Source organism: Schistocerca cancellata, chromosome 5, assembly GCF_023864275.1.
Source record: "Schistocerca cancellata isolate TAMUIC-IGC-003103 chromosome 5, iqSchCanc2.1, whole genome shotgun sequence".
NCBI lineage: Eukaryota > Metazoa > Arthropoda > Insecta > Orthoptera > Acrididae > Schistocerca > Schistocerca cancellata.
In genome coordinates, this window is record NC_064630.1 from 778,953,829 (window position 1) to 778,977,186 (window position 23,358).

Here is a 23,358-nt window from a genome sequence, read left to right on the forward strand (position 1 = left end):
ATAATCTTATCAGATTCGAATAGTTTGAATTTACTATAAATATTGTCTACTAGGTCGTTTATATACGACATGAACATCATATATATATATATATATGTGGTGTCTGTTCTTTCAGACACCAAGCTTTGCCTAGGTTGTCCAGGATTTCCTCTATCCGTCGAAGAGGGTGCACTATATTGAGAAATACATTGTTTAGTTTTCTGTAATTGGCTACCCAACCCCATTTCTGCTGTCCACAGGCATCCAGTTTTTTTGGTATCATTATTAACGTAAAATTCCATGAACACGTACTGGGTGATATAGCTCCGTTGGCTAGCATACTGTCGATTTCCTTTTGTAGTGCTTACTTCTTGCATGATGAATCTGCAAAGGTCTTTGGTTAAAAGTCGTACCCTCTACCTCTGGTTGCTTCACCAAAGTGGTATGCGTTAGTACATCTCTGGCAAGTGGAATACCTGTTTCCAAGTGCTGCACAACTGTTCAATGGACTGCTTCTCTTCGCGGTTTAAATGATCTACCAGCATGTTTCCCTTAAAAGACTTTGTGTCGATTTAACCATGGCTTTTGGTTCAGCTTTCGTGTGCCAGACTTTACAGCTGCTTGGAGAAAGTACTGGCTGTGCGAGTATTTCGGATGTTGGTATTTGCACTTCCCCCTTCACGAGTGTTCAGAACGCTAGTAATGCAGATTCCATTTCGCACGGTCTACTGATGCTTCGGGGGTGCAGATACCGAGTCGGATTTCTTGTTCCGGTATTATAGCTTCCGTTCCTTGGATGCGTGCTAACCTTACCTCGACAAAGTATTGTTCTTTGGCTCCTATCAGAACGTCCTCTTTAGCTTCGGTCGTTTGCTCTTGTCACTTCCTGCAATTTTCCTACTCGTCGCCTTTTGCGTCATTCCCTCGTGCGTTGTCCACTGGTGGCTGCTGTTTGGTTGCGTATCTCTTGCAACAGCGTCCTTGGTGGCTGTCTTAGTAACAGTCCCTTATCTGTGCTTTTACATGAGTTAACTTCCGTTTGTAAACTTCGGCTCTTCGCGTGTGCGGTGCCCTGTGGCCTGGTTATCGATTCCTTGGTCGCTTGACTCAGCGGCATAATTTCCTTGCTTGCTCCCTTAGTGTTTCCTCTTTTCCCGTTTGTTGTCACGAACGCATAGTTCGCTGGCCATGCTTCAGCGCCCATACTGGCATTTATTACTAACTTTGGTGCTCTTGCATCCTCCTCAGCTTCTCGTAGCTCTACCCATTCATCCCGTGTCCTAACTCTTCGGAGTGCGTAGTCAATTAGGACATGTTGCTGATCCAAGAAGTCCCGTTCTAATACGACATCGAAGGGTAGATCTACGTTTTATTGTATGAATTGGAAATCCTGTGCACATTCTGTCCCGTGCTTCGTGTATAGAGTTATCTTAACTTGCCCTCTGGTAAGTCCCGCTACTGTCCCAGCGTTTTCTCTTTCTCAATACCACTGCCATCACTAACCTAACAAGGAAACCTCCCCATCGCACCCCCCTCAGATTTAGTTATAAGTTGGCACAGTGGATAGGCCTTGAAAAACTGAACACAGATCAATCGAGAAAACAGGAAGAAGTTGTGTGGAACTATGAGAAAAATAAGTAAAATATACAAATTGAGTAGTCCATGCGAACATCAGCAACATTAAGGACAATGGCAGCGAAGGAGCGCTGTGGTCCCGTGGTTAGCGAGAGCAGCTACGCTACAAGAGGTCCTAGGTTCAAGTCCTCCCACGAGTGAAAGGTTTAATTTTTTATTTTCAGTTTTTGTGACAAACTCTTATGTTTTCATCACTTTTTTGGGAGTGATTATCACATCCACAAGAAAACCTAAATCGGGCAAGGTAGAAGAATCTTTTTACCCATTCGCTAAGTGTACAAGTTAGTTGGGTCGACAACATATTCCTGTCATGTGACGCACATGCCGTCACCAGTGTCGTATAGAATATATCAGACGTATTTTCCTGTGGAGGAATCGGTTGACCTATGACCTTGCGATCAAATGTTTCCGGTTCCGATTGGAGAGGCACGTCCTTTCGTCTACTAATCGCACGGTTTTGCGGTGCGGTTGCAAAACACAGACACTAAACTTATTACAGTGAACAGAGACGTCAGTGAACGAACGGACAGATCATAACTTGGCGAAAATAAAGTAAAATCTTCAGTCGAGGGAAGATTTGAACCAAAGACCTTTCGTTCCGCAGCTACTCACGCTAACCACGAGACGACGGCGCCTCCTGAGCGTGTGTTCTCCTTTTGTTGCATATCTTGCGCATGGACTACTCAGTTTGTATATTTTGCTTATTTTTTTCATAGTTCCACACAACTTCTTCCTGTTTTCTCGATTGATCTGCGTTCAGTTTTTCAAGGCCTATCCACTGTGCCAACTTATTACTAAATCTGAGGGGGGTGCGATGGGGAGATTCCCTTGTAAGATGGGGATCGCTATCTATCAGTAGGTCCATCTGCTCCTTACAGGAGCCCAGAAATCATAACTGCATGTAGCCACTCTTACAGTGCAGTCAGCGGACCATGTAGTTACGGACGCAGTGTAAAGTTACTACCGTATTGCGCTCGGTGTCCACTTCCCTGGGATCTATTTTTTGCGGATGTTGGCCCCATCTGATCCCCGAGCAGTCTCTGGCGTAACCAAGTCCGTGACTTCGCTTGCGTTCGCAGTGGACTGCGCCCCGTCAAATAGACCGGAGGGGAACATTCCGACCTCGGGCCTTTTCCTCTGTTTTGCCGAATGTTGCTGTCTCATAAGGGTATCCGGTTCGCGCTTGGCTTGGTGTGTGAACCTGAGTGTGATTAAGTTCACATACCCGAAACCTTCCTTTACAGTCCCGCGCGTCTCTTCCACAATTACCGACCGAGGTGGCCTAGTGGTTAGCGCACGCATCCGGGAGGACGACGGTTCGAACCCCCGTCTGGCCATCCTGATTTAAGTTTTCCGTGATTTCCCTACGTCGCTTCAGGCAAATGCCGGGATGTTTCCTGTGAAGGGGCACGGCCGATTGCCTTCCCCATCCTTCCCTAAGCCGAGCTTTGTCTCTGATGACCTCGTTGTCGACGGGACGTTAAACAATAATCTTCCCCCCCCCCCTCCCTCCCTCCTCTTCCACAACTGAAACACTTCGTTTGCGGTATGCGGGCCTGTTTCGGACAGGCAAATACTTAAGGTTTCTCTCTCTCTCTGACATAATGGCGCGTTCTAATGTTTACTTACTTTCGTAATACTCAATTGAGATGACGCGCAGCGCAGACCAAGTCTCCGTGTGATCACACACTGATAACTGCGGGTTGACCCCGTGATTTGTTCTGTTATATACTTTAAATACACCTTCTTAGCGCTAGGGTCTACCAACTCATAAGCACTATAACAATTGTCCAAACATTCCGATAATTGTCCCCTATCACCATCCAATTTCTTAGGTTCTGTCGATCAGTATAGCCTGGCGCGGTTCTGTTGGAAAGTACAGAGGCTTCCATATTCGCTAACGTTCCGACGCTGTGTGTGACGCGTCAGATGCGGCGTCTCCTTTCATGCTTGCGAGTCCCTGGTATGGTGAGCCCCTGGCCCATGACGCTGACTGCGATGGATGCTGTCCTTGGTCCGGCAAGCCCGTAGTTCGCGATGGCAGCTGGGTTAGGACCTATCATGTCTCAAAGCCGTTCGCTTGACTTGGTCCCGGGCTGATTTCTACAAAACGACTGTGGTTCCCTTAATCTATTCTTGTATTACGTGGCGCATCGTCGTCGTCCTCAGTATAAATGGTCACGTTACTGGACCACCGTCCAGTACAACCTCCAGCCATACTCGATCAGCGGCCAATACTTCATCCCTCACTCGGCACCGAAAATTTGTTGCCTCCTCTGTCGCGTCCCGAGATCTAGATAGGACACCTTAAAGAAGAGAAAGGATCTTATCTCAGTCGACGCAATCGACGAAGGAAAGTAACGTAGGCTGCTTGTAGTACTTCAACAGCGGCTCGGCTACAAACAAAGTATTTCAAAGTACAGAACTCGGTGTAAATATCAATGTAACAGAATAGAAATCAGAGTCCGAATGGATTCATGGTCTTGGAACTTTACTCCAAGCTACTCTACTATAAGGCTAAGGCTTCCTTAGCTAATTCTTTGTCTGTCTCTGAACTCGTGCCGATATAAGTCGACTAACTACTCCTCAGAACCCATCTCATTAGCAGGGGCAGCATGCAGAGGCTAACAACTGTTCTAACAAGTAAGTCCGACCTGTCTTTCTCTGTGTTCCGGGCGTAGCCATATGTCTCTGGTAATCTATCGAGGACACGGCAGCAGGACATGAAGTACTCGAATAATAACTGAAACTAACAACGGTATTGTATTCCAACGTCGTCTATTCAGAACATGCTACCAGTTTGAACGTCAAACAGCGTCACCTTCAGGTCCCAAACGTAATCCGCCATCAACGTGCGAACCACAATGACAAAGACCAACGAAGTCTTCATATAGAAACAGCAAAACTTATTAAGCATGTTACCCAGCGCGTGCAACCAACAAAGTCGAGTGCAGCGGGGGCAAAAACAACTGGATTCCGTAACTTCCAGTTACAAGCCCACCAATGGTCAGGCCATTGAGCAGTCGTCTGACCGGGAACAACTATCGATGAAAGCCATAACAGAGTAGCCGCTGGGTGTCCACTCGATAATAGTGGATGACCCAGCCATTTTGTTACACGGCAAAGTCTCCGAGCAGTTCGGCAAGGAGATCTCAGAATTCACAAAGAAAGTTTCCTTATTTTGAGAGGTGGTGGCATGTATCAAAATAAGACAAAAATGTCCAGTAAACAAGGGCTCTAAAATGCATACGTTAAGAGCTATGAGCGATTTTTTATCCTCGCTACAGCGAAACTGAAACACATACCTTGTACTGCAGTCTCCTTGCTATTACGGACGCCTACATGATGCAGTAAACAAATGAAGACACATTCCTTTGTTACTGTGCATGGGTGCTAAATGCACTAAACACCTGCTAGTGTTGTTATTGTAAACCGCATTCACAATATTCAGGTTAAAGTGGAGCGCATGCATTAGTTATAATGGAGCCAGGTTCTGTTGCAATAAGTTTGTGAAATGCTTTTGCACTGTAATTATATCTTTGCGCATACCAGCATAATATACATAGTTTCTACATAGGAAATGGTTGGCATGATCTTCTGGGATCTGGCCGCGTGGCAGCTGCCTTACCCCTTTCCAACAGGTACGGGGTGCTTCCTAGTGGTGATGACATCGTTTCCGAGCCACCACAGGATGCCTCGCCTGTTGGGCCAGTGGCCGATTCTCCGGCAAGGTCCCGACAGTCACAGAGGGCGGGCCTATTAGTTATAGGGAGCTCCAACGTTAGGCGGGTTATGGAGCCCCTCAGGAAAATAGCGGGTAGCTCGGGGAAGAATGCCAGTGTGCACTCGGTGTGCTTGCCGGGGGGTCTCGTCCGTAATGTGGAGGAGGCCCTTCCGGCAGCTATTGAACGCACTGGGTGTGACCGGCTGCAGATAGTAGCACATGTCGGAACGAATGACGCCTGCCGCTTGGGTTCTGAGGCCATCCTTGGTTCCTTCCGGCGGCTGGCTGATTTGGTGAAGACAACCAGCATCGCACGCGGAGTGCAAGCTGAGCTTAATATCTGCAGCATAGTGCCCAGAGTCGATCGCGGTCCTCTGGTTTGGAGCCGTGTGGAGGGTCTAAACCAGAGGCTCAGACGACTCTGCGACTATAATGGTTGCAAATTCATCGACCTCCGTTATTGGGTGGAGAACTGTAAGGCCCCCCTAGACAGGTCAGGCGTGCACTACACACCGGAAGCAGCTACTAGGGTAGCAGAGTACGTGTGGCGTGCACACGGGGGTTTTTTAGGTTAGAGGGACCCCCCCTTGGGCGAAACGATAAAATACCTAACGGCTTACCAGAGAGGACATTATCATCGTTGATAAAGAACGTCCGTCCTCAGAGACCAAAAACAGGAAAAGTTAACGTAATATTGGTAAACTGCAGGAGTATCCAGGGCAAGGTTCCTGAATTAGTATCTCTTATTGAAGGAAATAGTGCGCATATAGTATTAGGAACGGAAAGTTGGTTAAAACCGGAAGTGAACAGTAACGAAATCCTAGACACAGAATGGAATATATACCGCAAGGATAGGATAAACGCCAATGGTGGAGGAGTATTTATAGCAGTAAAGAATTCAATAATATCCAGTGAAGTTATTAGCGAATGCGAATGTGAAATAATCTGGGTTAAGCTAAGTATCAAAGGTGGGTCAGATATGATAGTCGGATGCTTCTATAGACCACCTGCATCAGCAACCGTAGTAGTTGAGCGCCTCAGAGAGAACCTGCAGAACGTCGTGAAGAAGTTTCGTGATCATACTATTGTAATAGGGGGAGACTTCAATCTACCAGGTATAGAATGGGATAGTCACACAATCAGAACTGGAGCCAGGGACAGAGACTCTTGTGACATTATCCTGACTGCCTTGTCCGAGAATTACTTCGAGCAGATAGTTAGAGAACCAACTCGTGAAGCTAACGTTTTAGACCTCATAGCAACAAATAGACCGGAACTTTTCGACTCCGTGAATGTAGAAGAGGGTATCAGTGATCATAAGTCAGTGGTTGCATCAATGACTACAAGTGTAATAAGAAATGCCAAGAAAGGAAGGAAAATATATTTGCTTAACAAGAGTGATAGGGCACAAATCGCAGAATATCTGAGTGACCACCATCAAACGTTCATTTCTGAGGAAGAGGATGTGGAACAAAAATGGAAAAAATTCAGAAACATCGTCCAGTACGCCTTAGATAAGTTCGTACCGACTAAGGTCCAAAGCGAGGGGAAAGATCCACCGTGGTATAACAATCATGTACGAAAGGTACTACGGAAACAAAGAAAGCTTCATCATAGGTTTAAGAGTAGTCGAATCATAGCTGATAAGGAAAAGCTGAACGAAGCGAAAAAGAGCGTAAAGAGAGCAATGAGAGAAGCATTCAACGAATTCGAACATAAAACATTGGCAAACAATCTAAACAAGAACCCTAAAAAGTTTTGGTCATATGTAAAATCGGTAAGCGGATCTAAATCCCCTATTCAGTCACTCGTTGACCACGATGGCACCGAAACAGAGGACGACCGAAGAAAGGCAGAAATACTGAATTCAGTGTTCCGAAACTGTTTCACTGCGGAAAATCGTAACACGGTCCCTGACTTCAGCCGTCGCACGGACGCCAAAATGGAAAATATTGAAATAAACGATATCGGAATTGAAAAACAACTGCTATCACTTAGTAGCGGAAAAGCATCCGGACCAGACGAGATACCCTTAAGATTCTACAGTGATTATGCTAAAGAACTTGCCCCCTTTCTATCAGCAATTTATCGTAGATCGCTGGAAGAACGTAAAGTACCTAGCGACTGGAAGAAAGCGCAGGTCGTTCCCATTTTCAAGAAGGGTCATAAATCAGATGCGAATAATTATAGGCCTATTTCGCTTACGTCAATCTGTTGTAGAATAATGGAACATGTTTTGTGTTCTCGTATTATGACGTTCTTAGATAATACAAATCTCCTTCATCATAACCAACATGGATTCCGCAAACAGAGATCATGTGAAACTCAGCTCGCCCTATTTGCCCAAGAAATTCACAGTGCCGTAGACACTGGCGAGCAGATTGATGCCGTATTCCTGGACTTCAGGAAGGCATTTGATACGGTTCCGCACTTACGTTTAATGAAAAAAATACGAGCTTACGGAATATCGGACCAGGTTTGTGATTGGATTCAGGATTTCCTAGAAGAAAGAACACAACATGTCATTCTTAACGGTTCAAAATCTGCAGATGTAGAGGTAATTTCGGGAGTACCGCAAGGAAGCGTGATAGGACCTTTATTGTTTACAATATACATAAATGACTTAGTTGACAACATCGGTAGCTCCGTGAGGCTATTTGCAGATGACACGGTTGTCTACAAGAAAGTAGCAACATCAGAAGACTCGTACGTACTCCAGGAAGACCTGCAGAGGATTAATGCATGGTGCGACAGCTGGCAGCTTTCCCTAAACGTAGATAAATGTAATATAATGCGCATACATAGGGGCAGAAATCCATTCCAGTACGATTATGCCATAGGTGGTAAATCATTGGTAGCGGTAACGACCGTAAAATACTTAGGAGTTACTATCCGGAGCGATCTGAAGTGGAATGATCACATAAAACAAATAGTGGGAAAAGCAGGCGCCAGGTTGAGATTCATAGGAAGAATTCTAAGAAAATGTGACTCATGGACGAAAGAAGTAGCTTACAAAACGCTTGTTCGTCCGATTCTTGAGTATTGCTCATCAGTATGGGACCCTTACCAGGTTGGATTAATAGAAGAGATAGACATGATCCAGCGAAAAGCAGCGCGATTCGTCATGGGGACATTTAGTCAGCGCGAGAGCGTTACGGAGATGCTGAACAAGCTCCAGTGGCGGACACTTCAAGAAAGGCGTTACGCAATACGGAGAGGTTTATTATCGAAATTACGAGAGAGCACATTCCGGGAAGAGATGGGCAACATATTACTACCGCCCACATATATCTCGCGTAATGATCACAACGAAAAGATCCGAGAAATTAGAGCAAATACGGAGACTTACAAGCAGTCGTTCTTCCCACGCACAATTCGTGAATGGAACAGGGAAGGGGGGATCAGATAGTGGTACAATAAGTACCCTCCGCCACACACCGTAAGGTGGCTCGCGGAGTATAGATGTAGATGTAGATGTAGATGCTGTGGTCTGGCAATTGGAAGAAAATGTTCACGTTTTTGTGTATGTTAACATCAGACACTCTGCTGTTTCACAGTAACGGAATAATGTATTCTGATTTGTTTACTCATTTGTCTCTGCATTGTATAGGTCGTTCGTAATAGCAAACAGCTTTCAGTACAAGAGATGTCTCACAGTAACGAATATGAACATGTGCTCCTAACTCTTACGGTACGCCTTTTGGAGCCGCCTTTACTGGGCATATTTCTTGTTTTGGTCCATTCTACCAACCCTCGAAATATGAGATACTTAAAACATCCCGACATATTACACCTAATAATGGTGAATAAACCCGTAAATATTACATAATCACACTGTATAACATGTGCAATGACATAAATAGGTTTACACAAAAAGTCTCTATTTTTAATGTATTTACTATTTTAGCAACTGAAGTAAGTTAAATGTTAGCAGTCAGGAAACTTGGGCTGAGTGCAAACGACTGTATGTGAAAGTGTGAAGTGAAGGAGGTGCTGTTTTGCTCTCGTGCTTTGTCTGCCAGGTAATGACATATTCAGCAAAAACGCGATTAAAAAGGGGTAATTGAGGGCAGTTAAACATACAACACACACAATAGTGCACTAGAAAAAACTCTCCAGACAGGGACAAATCTCAGCACATAACCTCATTGTCACACCCAGAAAATAGGCCTCATCACACTTACAAGGTTTCTCTGAGTAAAACTTAATGTACCTGCGTGACATGAATATTCAGAGGCTAAAATTGTCTGGGTCCGCTAGGTTCAAGGGGCCAAGCCTTAGGAGAACATCGACGTAACACAGCTGACCGTAGCGGCTCGGTCCGGCAGGAACCGTTAGGCACCGTTGTTACATTCTGAAATCCATGTGGTTAATGTCACGGTGACTCACCAGTCATTAAGATTCGCGAAAGTGTTAAGCGCCCGAAAGAGGAACGTAACTAATGTGTTGTTCAGTCGTCGTATCTGCAGTCACCGTGTTTATTTCGGGAACGGATACTCCATTGTTCATCTGAGGCCCGGGGGATCCGTTGATTTCGAGGCACCCCGACAAATGCCTAACTATTCGAGGAGATAGTCTCTCAATTAACCGCCGCATCTGTGTACAGTCGTGGAATGTGACCAGAAACGTCAGTGTTATCCCACCAACATACATACAACCACAAATTTACATTGATCAAATTCTTGTCGAGTCTCCAGCCGGATGAAAATGTCGTCTCTACACAATATCTCCGCAGTCCACCTGGTCGCCGTCATCAGGTGAGAAAAGCTAAGCCGCTCTCACCGGTAACTGATTCAAACTGCGAACGATGAAACCTTTATGTGCTGTTGTTGTGGTCTTCAGTCCAGAGACTGGTTTGATGCAGCTCTCCATGCTAATCTATCCTCTGCAAGCCTCTTCATCTCCGAGTTACTACTGCAACCTACATCCTTCTGAATTTGCTTAGTGTATTCATCTCTTGGTCTCCCTCTACGATTTTTACCCTCCACGCTGACCTCCAGTACTAAATTGGTGATCCTTTGATGCCTCAGAACATGTCTAACCAACCTATCCCTTCTTCTAGTGAAGTTGTGCCACATATTCCTCTTATCCCCAATTCTGTTCAGTACTTCCTCATTAGTTACGTGATCTACCCGTCTAATCTTCAGCATTCTTCTGTAGCACCACATTTCGAAAGCTTCTATTCTCTTCTTGTCTAAACTATTTATCTTACATGTTTTACTTCCATACATGGCTACACTCCATACAAATACTTTCAGAAAAGACTTCGTGGCACTTAAATCTATACTCGATGCCAAGAATACTCTTCTTCAGAAACGCTTTCCTTGCCATAGCCAGTCTACATTTTCTATCCTCCCTACTTCGACAGTAATCAGTTATTTTGTTTCCCAAATAGCAAAACTAATTTCCTACTTTAAGCATCATTTCCTAATCTAACTCCCTCAGCATCACCTGATCACCTGATTTAATTCGACTGCATTCCATTATCCTTGATTTGCTTTCGTTGATGTTCATCTTGTATGCTCCTTTCAAGACACTTTCCATTCCGTTCAACTGCTCTTTCAGACCCTTTGCTGTCTGCCCCCGACTCTTATGACTGCCATCTGGTTTCTGTACAAATTGTAAATAGTCTTTAGCTCTGTGTATTTGATCCCTGCAACCTTCAAAATTTGAAAGAGTTTTCCTGTCACCATTGTCAAAAGCTTTCTCTAAGTCTACAAATGCTATAATCTATCTTCTAAGATAAGTCGTAGGGTCAGTACTGCCTCGCGTGCTCCAACATTTCTACGGAATCCAAACTGATCTTCCCCGGGGTCGGCTTCTATCAGTTTTTTCATTTCGTCTGCAAATAATTCGTGTTAGTATTTTGCAGCTGTGATTTATTAAACTGATAGTTCGGTAATTTTCACACATATCGCCACCTTTATATGCAACGAAAATACAAATGGCGTGAGAAGAGCGGCAGCACCTCCAGTGGTGAATACTGTTGAAAGACGTTATATCATTAAAAATTATTACTCATAGCCGGCCGATTCAGATGTCATTATTTCTTGATATCTGATAAAACAGGATTCCAAGTTTTACTTAGCGGGTATCCATTATCACGGTTAATGATGTTATCTGTTACTTGATTTCGACAGATTCTTTTAAAACACAATCCCAGTAACGCGAGTCGTTTTCAACCACTTGTCATATTGTAAAACATCCTAAGCCCCTCTGTAAGACAGTGCTCAGCCACCGCAAATTTGTAAGGTTGTAGTAATCGTGTATGGCGATTATGTTCAACACATCTGTCATTGACGGTACAAATAGCTTGGCCAACGACAAGCAGTCGTTCTTGCCACGCACAATTCGTGAATGGAACAGGGAAGGGGGGATCAGATAGTGGTACAATATGTACCCTCCGCCACACACCGTAAGGTGGCTCGCGGAGTATAGTAAAAAAAAAAAAAAAAAAAAAAAAAATGTATACTTTACCGCACTCACATGCTATTTTGTAAACGCCAGGCTTTCTCAAAACTAAATAGTCCTTGACAGAGACGAAAAGTGCTCTCATGTTAGCTGGGGGACGGAGTACACATTTGATTTCATATTTCTTCAAAACCCTACCTACATTGGCAGACACATTCCCAGCATATGGAAGGAAAGCCACAGGACTAAAAGTGTCTTCAGCTGGTTTAGGTAATAGTCCAAACTCAAATGCACTCGAACCTGTTTTTTCGTAGCCGTTACGATTAAACACGCCCCTAAGATGTTGCAGCTCTTGGTGCTAAATTCTCATCGTACAGTATCGCATATGGTCTTTTGACCAATGACCGGAGGACGGAACTCTTGGTCACAGAGTTTATAGGAAAGCGACACATACTGATAGGTATTTACATGCTACTAGCTGTCATTCACCGTTTCAACGTACAGGAGTCGTAAGGAAACGTGCAGCGCGCCACGGACGCAGGTTGGTGGGAGCAGTGTTATACTGTGGGAGACACTCTCCTGCGCTTGCATGGGACCTGTGGTAGTAATCGAAGACGCGCTGACAGTGGCGAGACACCTGCAGCCCTTCATCCTTGATGTCTTCCCCGACGGCGATGACATCTTTCAGCATTACAATTGTCCGTGTCTCAGAGTCAAAATCGAGCTACACTGGTTTGAGAAGCATTATAGTGAACTAACTTTGATGTTTCGGCAACCAATTTCGCATGATGTAAATCCTACGGAACACATCTGTGTCGCTATATGGCGCCATCACTGCGATACGCAAATAAGCGGCCCGTTATTTACGCGAATTACATGACCTGTGTGTAGACTTCTAATGCCGCATACCTCCACAAACCTACCAACAAACTGTTGCATCCCTGGTACTTAGTGCCAATGATGTATTTCGTTCCAAAGACGGACAAATAATGTACAGGGCTATTACAAATGATTGAAGCGATTTCATAAATTCACTGTAGCTCCATTTATTGACATATGGTCACGACACACTACAGATACGTAGAAAAACTCATAAAGTTTTGCTCGGCTGAAGCCGCACTTCAGGTTTCTGCCGCCAGAGCGCTCGAGAGCGCAGTGAGACAAAATGGCGACAGGAGCCGAGAAAGCGTATGTCGTGCTTGAAATGCACTCACATCAGTCAGTCATAACAGTGCAACGACACTTCAGGACGAAGTTCAACAAAGATCCACCAACTGCTAACTGCATTCGGCGATGGTATGCGTAGTTTAAAGCTTCTGGATGCCTCTGTAAGGGGAAATCAACGGGTCGGCCTGCAGTGAGCGAAGAAACGGTTGAACGCGTGCGGGCAAGTTTCACACATAGTGATGTGAAAGATTCAGTGTTTAAACCTCCTCTACCAAGAAACGTGCCAGAACTGCGAGCTCGCATCAACAATGCTTTCGAACTCATTGATGGGGACATGCTGCGCCGAGTGTGGGAGGAACTTGATTATCGGCTTGATGTCTGCCGAATCACTAAAGGGGGGGCACATATCGAACATTTGTGAATGCCTGAAAAAACCTTTGGAGTTTTTGTATGTGTGTGCAAAGCGTTGTGAAAATATCTAAAATAATAAAGTTATTGTAGAGCTGTGAAATCGCTTCAATCATTTGTAATAACCCTGTATTAAGCAGGTGGTCATAATGTTTTGGCTCATCGGTGTAAATAAAACTTTTTTTCACAGAAATGGGTGAAGAGACTGTTAAATCACTCTATGCCGGAACGAATGGAAGCGAACATAAGCGAATATAAGCGAATTCACATTTGCAGACAGTTATCTGGTTTTCACTTCCATTCGCTTGCACCTGCGAACAAGTGTTTGTATTAGAGGTGATGGGAGAGAACACAAGATAACCATAACCTGTGAACACTACGTCACTGTTTTTTGGGTACCAATAATTACGACTCACGGCATACAACATTCACTGAGGTGACAAAAGTCATGTGATACCTCCTAATACCGTGTCGGACCTACTTTGGCCAGGTGTAGCTCAACAACTCGACGTGGCATGGGCTCAATAAGTCGTTGGAACTCTCCTGCAGAAATATTGAGCCATGCTGCCTCTGTAGCCGTCCTTGTTCCAAAAATGTCGCTGGTGCAGGATTTTGTGTAAGAACTGACCGCTCGATTATGTTCTATAAAATGTTCGATGGCATTCATATCGGGCAATCCGAGTGGATGAATCATTCTCTCGAATTGTCCAGAATATTCTGCAAACCACGAACAGTTGTGACCCAGTAACATGCAGCATTGTTGTTTGGGAACACACAGTCAATGAATGGCTGCAGTTGATCTCAAAGTAGCAGAGCCGGCCGCTGTGGCCGAGCGGTTTTATGCGCTTCAGTGCGGAACCGGGCTGCTGCTACGGTCGCAGGTTCGAATCCTGCCTCGGGCATGAATGTGTGTGTGTGGCTTAAGTAGTACTAAGTCTAGGGGACTTATGACCTCAGATGTTCTCCCATAGTGCTTCGAGTCATTTGAACCATTTTGAAACTAGCGGAATATATCCGTTTCTTGTCAGTGATGGTTCAGTTGCACCAGAGGACCCAGTCCATGTAAACACAGCCCAGACCTTCACGGAGCCACTACTAGTTCGCACACTCGCTTGTTGTGAACCTGGTTCCGTGGCTTCGTGGGGTCTGTGCCACACTCCAACCCTACCATCAACTCCTACCAACTGAAATCGGGACTCACCTGACCAGACCACGGTTTTCCAGTCCTCTAAAGTCCACCCGATATGGTCACGAGCCCAGGAGAGGCGCTGCAGGTGATGTCGTACTGCTACCAAAGGCACTCGGACCGGTAGTCTGTTACCATAGCCCATTAACGCCACATTTCGCCGCACCGCCCTTACGGATGCCTTAATCGTAAGTCCAACACTGACTTCACTGGTTATTTCACGCAGTGCTGCTTGTCTGCTAGCACTGACTACTCTACGCAAACGCCGCTGCTCTCGGTCGTTAAGCGAAGGCCATCGGCGTCTGCTTTGTACATGGTAAGAGGTGAAGTCTGAAATTTTGTATTCTCGGCGCACTTTTGACACTGTGGATCTCGGAATTTGAATTCCAGAACGATTTCCCGAATGGAATGTCTCATGCGTCTACTTTTCACGTTCAAAGTCTGTTAATTCCCGTCGTGCGGGCATAATCATTTCAGAAACCTTTTCACGTGAACCACCGGAGTACAAATGGCAACTTCGCAGGTGAACTGCTCTTCTGTACCTTGTGTACGCGATACTGCTGCCATCTGTATATGTGCATATCGTTATCCCATGACTTTCGTCGCCTCAGTGTAGAGTGTAGTTAGAGGCACGATGCAAGACTTCGATGTTCAGAGAGATTATTTTGCACAGCGAGCGCACTGTTTTTGACGCAGAAAGCAAAATGCCGTAGGAAAGGAAGATTTTAGATGTCTCAGACATAGCGCGAAATGCGTGGAGGTGGTGCAAGTACCTCTCAACTGCAGTTCCAGCTTTCATTAGCATTAGTCCAAAACTTTGCACATATTTCTGTTGACGCCTTTCACTGGCTTCTAATTACAATTGAGGAAGAAATTCAAAAGCATTGCACTGACTACCTACGGATGTCGTAACTAGGAGGAGGACTAACATTTAGACTCTGATTATTAGCAATCGGAAACATTTACGTTAGTGATTGTGTAGCAGTTCAGTAGCTGCTATATATCAGATAGTTTCTGATGTCTACAGTGACGTATGCGAAGCACTTCAATGATTCTCATTAAACTATGTATAACGAAGGTCATGCCAATGAAATATGTTTGATTAAATGTGAAATATATACAAGACCTGTTACATAAGCTACTTGATAAAATATGTTATAGCCTATATCCTGTTAGAGGGCAAATGGCGTGATCCCCGAATAACCCATTTCTATTTATTATCCAAAATCTCTAACATAAGAGTGATACACGAGCCGTGTTATTACAGATACCCTGAACGTAAGCAAATTAGAACGATCACGTCTCTCTTATATTTTTAATTTTAATCAGCGTAATACACACACATACACTCTTGGTTACTTTCAAATAAATGTTTTGGGCTTTTCCTTTTTAATGGAAAGAATTACGAAGCTTGAGCTTATTCACTCCGTTCCCGCCAGATGCTAGTGTCGAATGAATTTATGGTCATCACGTTCCCAGTAGGATCTTCGACTGCTTTGGCAAGTTTCATCCAATCATATTTCTGTACCTTCGGCATTTGCACTGTTGATCTCCAGATCTCATAAGACATATGATAACCTTACTCTTCTATCAGCAAGATTACCTCTTTCTCGCGCTACTCCACTGCTAAAGCAACTCAAGTGCTGTAAGAAAGGTGCATTCCCGTAAAATTGGCTGGAAAAGATTCGCTCCTGTCACAGCCATGACGAAAGAAATGACTTCCTCAAGCCGTAACTTTTCATCTCTACGAGGAATGGAAAGGGAGATTCGGTTATATTAGAGCATATGGCAGTAAAATTAGCTTCGCTTTTTTCTGCGCCATGTTCACCTTGTACGAAATAAAGGAACCACGAATAACTGACCAAACGAAGATATGAATCCCTTTCCTTGCGAATGTGAGTCCGGTGCTGGAGCAAGACCGCACACATCGCTTTATGCGCTGTGAGAAGGTCTAATAATTCCAACAGCGTGAAACCTCTAAGGCAGTCGTTCATCAGACGGCGTGTTTCTCAGTGGAAACCCCCCTGGTGTACAGAATAGTGTGGTAAGACACACTTTAATGCAGCGCACATCTGGTGATGACACACGCAGTAGAAGCCTGTGCGCGTGGTGTCTCGGTGGGTCGTGTGCTTCCGGTTTGGATGCCGCTCCACGCATGGACAGCCCCGCTTTAATCGGGTTGTCCTCTCGACCTTTGGTCGCCCTTTCGCATCGATTGCACTGGTCGGCCAGAGGGCGGGCAACCTGTTCGCGGGACTCGTGTGTTCTCAGCTGGCGGAGCGACGCCGGTTTCGTGCCTAACGACTGATTACTGCTCGTTCCATAGGTCCCAGTACTGTGGATGTTCTCACGCATGAAGAATACCACACATAAAATACGTAATACAGCATGTTTCAAAAGTGCAAGAACACTTTAAAAACTTTTTGTAGCCGAGTGAGTAGCATTACAAAGTAACAGTATACGTAAGTCCACAGACAATGTGGACACCATGTGAGATACTACAAACGTCGACGCGATCGTGACGAAACTCTTGCCACACACACCGCGTGGTGTAGGGCGCCTTGCCACGGTTCGTGCGTATCGTCAGTGAAAAAATTTCTTAAAGATTCCAGGCGCCGCGCGGTTCGAGGCGCCATGTCACGGACTACGTGGCCCCTCCCGCCGGATGTTCGAGTCCTCCCTCGGGCATGGGTGTGTGTGTGTGTGTGTGTGTGTGTGTGTGTGTGTGTGTTGTGCTTCGCATTAGTTAGTTTAAGTAGTGTGTAAGTCTACGGACCGATGACCTCAGCAGTTTGAACATTTTGATCCCTGGCTTCTGTTTACAAGAAAGCTTCTGTTAAAAATTTGCTTCGAAGTATGTACACGTAAAAGGTTTGTTCCGCATTCCATCAGTAGCTAATGTGGCGGTAAGGGAGGTTGGCATTAAGTACCCACTGGGACTTTAATTGTAGTTTAACGTCTACGACAGGAAAACTATTTAACAGTGGAGTCGCGAATTGCACTTGGCTTAGAAGCGAATACATCAGACATTTGAGCAGCGTCCTGCGTACCACCTTGCAGAAAGAAGGCGGCTAATCCTCGGTACAAACAAGTGTGACGTGATACCCCGTCCGACCACGCGATTGGCGATCGGCAGTGGTGACTGTCAGGTAGTTAGCAGTGCAGGGTGTTCCGAAATTCCCGTTACAGACTTCTAGGTCTTGTGGACGGGACTGAAAACATAACGTTTTGAACAGGAACGCATGTCCGGGAACGGCTTCAGTTCAGATGTTTAACGCATTCGATTGTGCTTGAGGTACTGATTAGGCGTGACGCAGTACAATTATTAGGTAACAGTTCTAAAAGAAACATAACGAAACATCCATTTATTACTTAAGCACATTTGTTTGTATTATCGATTAAACGTTACGTGTTTACATAACATACTGTACAGCATACTACTTGCAGAAGTGTGCTGATGCATTGCAACAGCGACTCGATGTGGCGACCACCAACGTTGTTACGGACGCTGTACCTACGAAGCATTTCTGGTAGACACTTTTCATCACACCTGTTGTCTCTTCACTTTCTAGTACAGCGATCATAAATCTTGCCAGCAGATCTCCCTCTTTGTCTATAAGAGTCTCGTAAATTAAACTTTGCATGCGACCCGAGAAGTAGTAGTCCATTCAGGTGACCGACTGACGCACTACACGTCATTATGTATGCCTTACAGCGTACCAGCATAAACTACTATGGGACTTTTCTGTTTCCCTCAACAGACGTACACACCTTACACGTCTGAATTGAAACCGTCGTAGAATGTGTAACCGGACAGGGGTTGCTATTCAAAATATTATGTACTCATTCCCCTCTGCAAGTCCTGTAGGTTTGTAACGGGAATTTCCGAACATCCTCTACAGACTGAAGCGCCAAAGAAACTGGTATAGGCAAGCGTGTTCAAATACAGAGATATGTAAACGCAGAATACGGCGCTGCGGTCGGCAACGTCTATGTAAGACAAGTGCCTGGCGCAGTTGTTAGATCTGTAACTACTGCTACAGTGGCAGGTTATCAAGATTAAAGTCAGTTTGAATGTGGTGTTATAGTCAGCGCACGAGCGATGGGACGCAGCATCTCCGAGGTAACAATGAACTGGCGTATTTTCCCGTACGACCATTTCCACGAGTGTACCGTAAATATCAGGAATCCGGTAAAACATCAACTCTGCGACATGGCCGCAGCCGGAAAAAGATCCTGCAAGAATGGCACCAACGAAGACTGCAGAGAATCGTTCAACGTGGCAAAAGTGCAACCCTTCCGCATATTGCTGCAAATTTCAGTGCTGGGCCATCAACAAGTGTCAGCGTGCGATCCATTCAACGAAACATAATCGATATGGGCTTTCCTAGCCGAAGGCCCACTGGTGTACCCTTACGCCTCTCCTGGGCCCGTCAACACCGACATTGGACTGTTGATTACTGGAAACATGTTGCGTGGTCGGAGAGTCTCGTTTCAAATTGTATCGAGCGCATGGGTGTGTGCGGGTATGGAGACAACCTCATGAATCCTTGGACCCTGCTTGTCAACAAGGGACTGTTCAAGCTGGTGGAGGCTCTGTAATGGTGTGGGACGTGTGCATTTGGAGTGATATGGGACCTCTGATACGTCTAGGTACGAATATGACAGGTGACACGTACGTAAGCATCCTGTCTGATCACCTGCATCAACTCATGTCCATTGTGCATTCCGACGGACTTGGACAATTCCAGCAGGGCAATGCGGCACCCCACACGTCCAGAATTGCTACAGAGTGGCTCTTCTGAGCTTAAACACTTCCGATGGCCACCAAACTCCCCAGACATGAATATTTTTGAGCATATCTAGGATGTCTTGCAACGTCCTGTCCAAAAGAGATCTCCACCCCCTCGTACTCTTCCGGATTTATGGACAGCGTTGAAGAACCCCAGCACTACTTCAGACATTAGTCGAGACCATGGCACGTCCTGTTGCGGCACTTCTGCGTGCTCGCGGAGGCCCGACATTATGTTAGACAGACGTACCAGTTTCATTGTATGTTGAGAGCGAGTTAAGATAGAGAGGCCGTATAATTGTTCCTTTGAGGAAGGCAACGCCAGACTATGAAGAAATGTAGTTCATCGACGAAAGGAGCAGAGGGAGAGGAACGGACACTGCTGCACTAGGATAAGAGCTAGGAACGTACGTAAGCAGCTTGCTTTCTTAGCCTAAAGCCGTCGGCACACGGACCGTGCATCCGAACGTTGAGCGTGCCGAGTTTCTGATGTCATAGCGTGGAATAGCACGTTCGGCAGTCTTTCCGAGCGTGCAGAGCAATATCTGCCATGCCAGATATTCTGAGCGTGCGTCTGAGCGTTGACCAATGAGATGGCACAACGCCACCTACGTCACATGCGCGCCGTCTCCCTTCAGTACATAGTTGTGAGGCGCCATATTGGCATTCATTTCAAGCCTATATGTATATATGCCGTTTCTGAGCACCAGCAAATTGAGAATCACTGGAAAACCCGTTGTTCGTTGTGTTATTCGTTGCAATAAAATGATGAGAAACATCGTATTCGTGGCAGAAGAATTATTGTAACTTGCGTATTATGAGAGTAGGCTATTTGAAGGCAGCGACACACTGAAGATCTACACAAAACGCATTGTTCTTGGTACAATTTGCTATACTGAAATTTCAATTAGTAACATAATTATCTACGATTAACGTTTGTAGCAAGGGGTAATACAATATGGTTAAGAACAAACAGCGTGTTGTTGGTTTAGCGTAATGAGTAGTAGCCGGCACGATAACTCAGCGTGTTCGGTCAGGGAGTTAGCTGCCCTCTGTAATAAAAAACTGAGTTAATGGATCAACGACGAACTGAAACGTGTGTCTTGCGACGTCCGCCCCGAGCAGATACAACGAACGACAACGAACAAAATGGGATTTAAGAAAGACAAAAAGTAGCGTCCATGCCCACTAATGGAGTCTTTGTTTTTTGGGCGGTGGTTCGCGTCTTAACACTTCCAATTTTTTTTCCCTAACATTCGCGTTTTTATTAGGTTCTGATACTTCATTATTAGTTTAATATAAGTATATGTTATAATATTTGATATGTAAATATAAGCTCACCTTTTTTTTGAGGGGTGACTTTGTTCGATTGGCTTAATCTACAGGACAGCTTGCACTACTTTTATAAAGATATTTTGCTCCTTTTTCTTTCACGCTTCGTAATTCATATGTTGCAAATATTCTGCTACTGGGTACGAACAGTGATAGGGTTGCCATACGTCGCGGATTTCGTGGACAGTCCGCGATTTTATGCTCAAAGACGGGTGTCCTGGAGGAAGAGTAAAATGTCCGCAAAAAAAGTGGCTAGTAAGTAAAAAAAAGAAAAATAATTTACGCAAGTTTTGCCACTGGCCACCGATCAAGTGTTTCTTAACTCCTGCAAACCTGGCGATAGCCGTTGAAACCTGTGCTGATATTCCGTGGCACTTCAGAATCGCTCGGCTATTTTCAGAACAGACTGTGGAATCAGTGCAATAATCGATTCTTTGCGATTGTTTCAGTTTTCCGCTGTCGGTATCTGATATTCTTAGGTCGCGTAAAGTTAACATTCAGCTGTGCCAAGTGTACAAATTGCAAAGATTTTCATAGACTGATTCAGAATCGGAGCCAGTTTCTTTCTTCTGTCGATGGTTCAGAGAAATATGACTGGTTTAAAGCATAAAGTGAAATATATATATCAATAGTAGCAGCATGATTGCGTACACGTTAATAATTTGTGTTCAGTGCTTTAATTAAAAAGTTATTTAATGTCGATTGCAATTAATTTTCTTCATAATTGACCACTCCTTTATAGATCATTAATGCTTGGATTAATTTTCCTTGTTAATTACAACTTCTTTGCTGACAGAATTACTGTTTGAATTATGGTAATTATGCAGAAAGGTGAAAGGACATTGTGTGATTCCAGGTTTCACCATAATTACCACTGTAAAGTAATGAAGAAGATTCAACTGAAATGCAAACCAATGGTCACTTGCAGAACATATCGGTCCGTGTTTCAAACACATCTTTATAATCACCGAATTTTGTCGTTGATTTTCGTCCGTGGATTATGGCAACCCTAAACAGTGATCAAGTAAGACTGACCTTGGGGTTTTCGTAAAATGTGGGAATGATGAAATAATGTTTATCTTATACGGAGAAGTATTCCAAATTTGTATCGCACTGTTTGCAATGGAACTTTTTATAAGCCTGTGTCCTTATTGATTGGACATGGTACTTTCCTTTTCGTGGACGTCGAAGGAAATGTGCGTTTTAATAGAGTTAACGTGCGAATTTTACGCGCGCCCGTTAAGTAAACAGTGTGATTTATGAACTAGAAACATCCCTCAACTGCCGCTGGAGTGCGTTGCGATCGCGTATACCACATTGGGGCCCACGTACCGTATGCACAAGTCGCATCGTTTCTGAGCGTTCAGCAGCACGTTGAACTTGGCACGCTCAACTTTGACGTTCGACAGCACGGTCGGTGTGCCGACTAAAGCCCGTCTCACACGGAGCAAGATTCGCTGTAAGTTTCCTTGCTGGCTCGCGCGGCGGCTACCTGCTACCTGCGTTGGCCAATCGTGAGGCGTTTCGTTTGTGACGTCAGACGCGGAAAGCTTGGGCGGGAAGGCTATGTTGATAGTCGCTTTTCTGCTGTTGTGAGGTGCGGTACGTAGTTCTTATAATTATTAAATAATGGCACCGCAGTGGTCCAAGCAAGCGATTGAAGCATTGATATGTACTTATAGGGAACAACAGTGTCTATACGTCGTGAAAAGCGCAAACTATTATAATAAACACTTGCGTGCAGAGGCACTCGAAAGAGTTGCAAATACCAATACCTCCATTCGTATAAAATTTGCAAAGGATGTACGATCTTCTATCCTATAAAATAAAGTCGTATATAACAGTAATTATCGGTATATTTATAAAATAAAACAGTAATGAAATGGTGATACTTTTCAAACAAAAGTACGTGTTATGCGAATTAACCTCAACTCTTTATGAAGCATGGAGAGCACACCTTTTCCAGCGTTTCTCCTCTTAATCCAGTTTTTCGTCTATTCTTTCTTTCTTCTTCTCTCATTAGCATGCATTTCTGCATTGTTTAGCACCAAAACAGCTAATAACGCCAGTTTGCTCTGAACATCTGTACCTGAAGCAGCCATCTTCGTTCGATACAACATGCAGCCGATCTTGCACCGTGGGAGAGCTTCGGCATGGAAGATAGCCGCCTCCTTTCCCTGCAAGCCGGCAGGCATGCACGCCATCTCGCAAACTTGCGCGATTAGATACAGGCTCCCAGGTAGATGCTATTTTTCTTGACTTCCGGAAGGCGTTCGATACAGTTCCGCACTGTCGCCTGATAAACAAAGTAAGAGCCTACGGAATATCAGACCAGCTGTGTGGCTGGATTGAAGAGTTTTTAGCAAACAGAACACAGCATGTTGTTATCAACGGAGAGACGTCTACAGACGTTAAAGTAACCTCTGGCGTGCCACAGGGGAGTGTTATGGGACCATTGCTTTTCACAATATATATAAATGACCTAGTAGATAGTGTCGGAAGTTCCTTGCGGCTTTTCGCGGATGATGCTGTAGTATACAGAGAAGTTGCAGCATTAGAAAATTGTAGCGAAATGCAGGAAGATCTGCAGCGAATAGGCACTTGGTGCAGGGAGTGGCAACTGACCCTTAACATAGACAAATGTAATGTATTGCGAATACATAGAAAGAAGGATCCTTTATTGTATGATTATATGATAGCGGAACAAACACTGGTAGCAGTTAC

The 23,358-nt window shown here is 44.8% G+C and overlaps 1 protein-coding gene across 1 annotated transcript in view; it reads left to right on the plus strand.

Annotated features, from left to right (window-relative positions):
- LOC126187917 (mitogen-activated protein kinase kinase kinase 13) overlaps nt 1-23,358 on the plus strand; it is a 496,875-nt gene that overhangs the window by 395,806 nt on the left and 77,711 nt on the right. The gene's annotated exons all lie outside the window — the stretch shown is intronic.